Source organism: Thamnophis sirtalis, unplaced genomic scaffold (genome assembly GCF_051295495.1).
Source record: "Thamnophis sirtalis isolate CommonGarterSnake01/CBP01778 unplaced genomic scaffold, rThaSir2_p1.2 scaffold_10, whole genome shotgun sequence".
Classification (NCBI taxonomy): domain Eukaryota; kingdom Metazoa; phylum Chordata; class Lepidosauria; order Squamata; family Natricidae; genus Thamnophis; species Thamnophis sirtalis.
This window is the reverse complement of record NW_028261390.1, coordinates 21465819-21471442: the sequence shown is the minus strand read 5'-3', so window position 1 is coordinate 21471442 and position 5624 is coordinate 21465819. Positions and strand designations below refer to the sequence as shown.

General features: G+C 38.3%; 1 non-coding gene across 1 annotated transcript; it reads left to right on the top strand.

Annotated features, from left to right (window-relative positions):
• Nucleotides 1-3612: 3612 nt before the first annotated feature.
• LOC148043801 (U6 spliceosomal RNA) lies at nucleotides 3613-3716 on the top strand. The gene has a single exon (XR_015697936.1). It is a non-coding gene; the product is annotated as a U6 spliceosomal RNA (small nuclear RNA).
• The last annotated feature ends 1908 nt before the right edge of the window (nucleotides 3717-5624 follow it).

Here is a 5624-nt window from a genome sequence, read left to right as displayed (position 1 = left end):
TCATACAACATTCAGCATCCAACATGGGATGGTGGTGAAATTCTAGATCTGGTCTTCCTGTTGGATCAGTGGGTCCAGTTATGTTCCCTACATTGTAATCTGAAACTGAGAAAGCTTTTGGTGTATCCCTTGTTATGGTCAAATCATGTTAGTGGCTTTTAGTTATGGTTAATTCATTGACTGAGGGAATTGTACCTCTGCCTCTTAAATAAATCATTGCCAGACCCCACCATTGGGGCATATGATCTAACTTTCTACTTCGGAGGTTGAGAAAATAATTGCACAACAGCTTCAGATGGCTTTAAAGCAGATTATTTGAACCCTCATATTCCCGAAGGCTGTTATCGAGAATAAAAATAAATAAAAGTTTCATTCTCGCGAGTTCCACTGAAGAAAATGGAGATACAAATGTAAAGAACATAATGACCAGAATAAAAACCATAATTCATACAATGTTTAGAATTCCTTTTTATTATTGACTACACTTTGTGAATATGAAGTATTCTGGTGACATGATAACAGCCTTTCCCCAATCTGTTGATCCCTATATGGGATGGATTACAATTCTTAATGGAGAATTGCAATGGAGGTCATAGGGCTGAATTGTGCTGCTCTAATATGTGCCTAATGCTGGGAAAGACTGAGGGCAAAAGAAGAATGGGATGACAGACAATGATGTGGCTGGATGGAGTCACTGAAGCAGTAGGAGTGAGTTTAAATGGACTCCAGAGGGTGGTACAGAACAGAAAGGCCCGGAGGAACGTTATTCGCAACTAACAACAATATATGCCCAACTCTAAAAATTCACCACTTTTAGTTTATTCATTTTTAGATTAGAATGCAAGTTTTGACACATCTGATCTGTAATTGTTAATACTTTTCTCTCCTACCTTTCAATTATAATGCTGACTCCCTCTTGCCAATCATTACATTTGTGAATAAATGATTTACGCATGTGTACTAATGTTGGCTTCAAAGCAAGAATGTGTGTCAGTACAAAGTAAGACCTATATTCATCAAGCTGTGTCAACCCTAGTCAAACTTTTTAACCATTATTGGAAAAATAATGGGCTGTTCCATTTTGAGGGATCATTTGACTCTGTTCTCTCTTAGATATTAAATGAGGAAGACAAGTACCTTCTTGACAGAATTTAGGAATAATACAAACCTTATTGCAAAGTTAGACTTGGAAGGTACCCATCAGCTGAAATCACTTAAAACTAATCCTGTCCCATCTAAGTGAATGTCTTCCAGCTCTCCAGTGATTTTCAGTTTTAGTCAATGAGCAGCTATACCAATAAGAGTACAATTACAATGCTTTGCCGATGATGTCGGCGTAAAAGTAAAGTCTACATGAGGATTCATCACATAGTCTAAGCTGGTTCTTCTTAATGTCACATTGCTGTAGTTATTTGCAAGCTTTGTATGTTGTACTCATGTTAAATTCCCTATATGGAGTTTTAGTTAAATTCCTTATATGCAGTGTAGGTGATATTAAGCTAGATTTGCATAGAATTAAATTAGTAGACCACTATTAATTAGCTTTGACTCTTCTCCTATAGCTACTGCTTTCCTTTCATATATGGCATTTATAGAGTGATGAATACATCACCATTTATGCTCAAGTGCCATCAGAATGAAGAATTAAACTAAAAGAATATTTATATAGTGCCAAACTAGATAAGACTTTATTCATAGAATTGGTAGTTTTAAAATGAAAAGAACATATACAAACTTCACCCTGCTGATGGAACTTTGCCTTTATTTTTATTTATCACATGACTGCTATGCTCTTAACCTGTTTCAGGAATTCAATAAATCAGTATAGAGATGGCAGGGACATTGAAGGTCTTCTAGTTCAACCCCATGCTCAAGCAGGAGGCCCTATGTCATTTCAGACAGGTGGCTGTCCAGTGTTTTTCTGAAAGCCTCCATTGATGGAGCACTTGAAGGCAAGCAGTTCCACTGGGGAACTGTCCTCCCTGTTAGGAAGTTTATCTCTGCAAAATTATTTACACTAAGAAAAAGAAATCCTTCAATTGCATAAAAGTATGTTTGTCATTGGAAACTCACAATGAGCAAAAGTTTAATGCCCTTACAACCAAGGGTGCTATTAAGGGGGTGGGGGGAAAGGGACATTTAAAAATTCAAATTACAGGTGTGAATATGCTTTGCAAGTTGTACTCATGATCAAAGTGCTCTCTCTCTCTCTCCATGTCTCTCCCCCCTCTGTTTTAACCACACACTTGATCAATCACAAAACAAGGCTCAGACATTAAGGGCAAGTTTCCAACCCATTGAAGCAGAGTAGAAAGAATATAGCAAGACCACAAAAGTAGCCACAAAAGGTGTCAATGAGTTAAATGTGGCTTCAGGGTTTTCTGAAGAATGAACTGTTAGCATAAAGCAAAATAGCTTTCAAAAGGACTGTTAAAATGTGTTTGGCCAAAGGTGACCAAGTTGATTAGGCCTTAAACTTAACACATGGAGAGTGGTTAAAACCTCAGATAATGACTTCTATCCTTTTTGGAAATGAGTGTATTGCTGAAATGCACTTAAAAATTACTATAAAAATGTATCATAAAGTTCTTGGTCTTTATTAAACTATAGACTAATGCTCAAAGAAAGACTAAGCATAAGGGTATTAAACATGATAAGCTTGAGCTTTTAATATATAAAGATAAATATAATATGAGTATGATGGAGAAATGATTTGATAAATCCCTTAAATGGCACAGATGAGAGTGGGAGCAAACATTGTTACTTCAAGAGAAGCAATGAAAAGGAGTGGTACTGTATATTTAAATGCACAGAGGAATTCACTATAGCTTGCTGTATTTCGTAACACTGTAGAGAACATGAGGATTAAAATAAGTGTAGGAGTGAATGAAAACAATACCATGGTGGGAGTTTATCATCCATAGAAGTGGATGATCCTTTTCCAGAGGCATGCAATAATATGTATTTTATTTTATTATTTTCTTTTACAATACAATACAATAGCACAGTTGGAAGGGATCTTGGAGGTTTTCTAGTCCAACTTCTAGTCCTAGGCAGGAAACCCTATACCATTTCAGACAAATGGTTATCCAATATCTTCTTAAAGACTTCCAGTGTTGGGGCATTCACAACTTCTGGAGGCAAGCTGTTCCACTGATTAATTGTTCTAACTGTCAGGAAAGTTCTCCTCGGTTTTAAATTGCTTCTCTTCTTGATTAGTTTCCATCCATTGCTTCTTTTTCTACCCTCAGGTGCCTTGGTGAATAGTTTGACTCCCTCTTCTTTGTGGCAACCCCTGAGATATTGGAATACTACTATCATGTCTCTCCTAGTCATTCTTTTCATTAAATTAGACATACCCAGTTCCTGCAACAGTTCTTTTATTTTCTTATTTCTATTCTATTCTATTCTATTCTATTCTATTCTATTTATTAGCTCTTGGGCCATATCAAAGTGCAGGGTTCCAGAACCAAATTATTACTAAAATTTGATAAAAGCAATTTAAAATGGAATTGGATAAAATGCAGTTTAAAATGAAATTGGAATAAAATACAATAATTTAAGATATAGATAAAATATGATAAAATTATATTTCGGTGTCACCCCTACAATATACACTTTGGCAGCACATATACTAAAATTTGAACAATACAAAGAATATTAGCATGGCCCTGTGCAAGGACGACATCCAATAGTACTAGATGAGATAAGTGGGAAACATTATTAAAATGAATAACTATTAGCAGACACATTGTTAGAAATTATTAGAATGGTATAGGGCCTCCTACTTGAGCAGGGGGGTGGACTAGAAGACCTCCAAGGTCCCTTCCAGCTCTAATATGAATGAATGAATGAATGAATGAATGAATGAATGAATGAATGAATGAATGAATGAATGCCTTCCCCAGTTGTTCTATAATGTACTGGAGTCTGAGAAGACACCCCAAAATCAAACATACAAGTGCTACAAAGATGCTATGAAAGTCACACCACTGTGATTTCCACTACAGAACTATAAGCTACTCTTGTTAACAGAACCTGCTGGAGCCCTGTGCTATGAAATCTCCTCCAGCTTTGAGGACAGGTGCTTCCAAAAACTAATTAAAAAACATGAGCAACATCACAAAATAGCATCCACAGTTTCTATGATGGTAGACTTCCACCTCCCCATTCTAGACTCTGCTTTTAGACTGGGACTGCGGAACTCCCTCCAAAGAGGAACTGTATAAATGAGTGTCTTCTTTGAACCCAAAGGACAACTATAGAGAGAGAAAAACTTCTGCCAAGCATGGTCCTTTCAGGAAATTCCTGATTTGTCTCGCTGATAAGTTTCTCCTTCAGAGGATGGGCTGAGGCACAGAAGAATCTATTATCCTTGACTTCAGGTTTATACAGTAATTGAGGGAGTGAAAGAGGCAGAAACTCTGGAAGAAAATCATAATGTAATGCTGGAATCTTTAAAACTAAAAAATGAGTGTAGTCAGACATGTATCTTGGACTTCAGAAAAACACATTTTCATAAGAATAATAAATAAGATCCTTTAGCAGGAGAAAACAATGTGAATGGGAGCTCAAGATGGATGAAAATTCCTTTTAAAAAGGTATTAAAATCATAGCTGCAAACCATTTTAGTGAGGGCAAATATTGCGGAAATCAAACCAAACCAACTTGTTTATGGAAAAAGCTCTGAAAAACAAGTAGCTACAGGAATAGAACAGAGAATAGAAAACAGATACAGAGAGGCAGATCACAACTGTAGAGCTGGTGTCAGGAAAATAAATGATGGAGGAGAAGGGGAGAGGGGAGGGGGAGGGGTGATTAATTGTATTCAAAATAAATAAAAAGAAAAACATACTAACTGTTTGATGGAAGACTTTTCTTGGCATTATGTTAACATATGGAGGCTAACTCTCTGGGATGGTTTGATATGAATTCCCATACAGTATGAACAGGGAATTGAACTTGATGGCCTAAATGCTCTCTCCTGCAAATCTGTGTTAGTATGATCTGCAAATCTCCACGATCTGTAGGCATCATGTGTCTGTGGATAATTCCCTTAGCATCCATCAGGCTCACCTCCTCCACCCCTACTGCAATGCGCTCTACATGGGGCAGCCCTTGAAGAGTATTTGGAGACTTCAACTCATCCAGAATGCAGCCGCGCGAGCGATTGTGGGTGCACCTCGGTACACCCACGTTACACCTATTCTCCGTGAGCTGCACTGGTTACCGATCAGTCTCCGGATACGCTTCAAGGTGCTAGTCGTAACTTATAAAGCCCTTCATGGTATTGGATCTGGGTACTTGAGAGACCGCCTGCTGCCAATTACCTCCCACAGACCCATTAGATCACACAGGGTTGGCCTCCTCCTGGTTCCATCTACTAGCCAATGCCATCTGGCTACTACCCGGGGGAGGGCCTTCTCTGTGGCAGCTCCGGCCCTCTGGAACAAACTCCCCGCAGGGATTCGGACCCTCAGCTCTCTCCAGGCCTTCCGAAAAGCCGTCAAAACCTGGCTTTGCCGGCAGGCCTGGGGTTGTTGAGTTCCCTCCCCTCTCGACTTGTATGGTTGCATGACTCTTGCTTATTTTAATTATCTGTAGTTTGTTGTATGTTCCCCCTT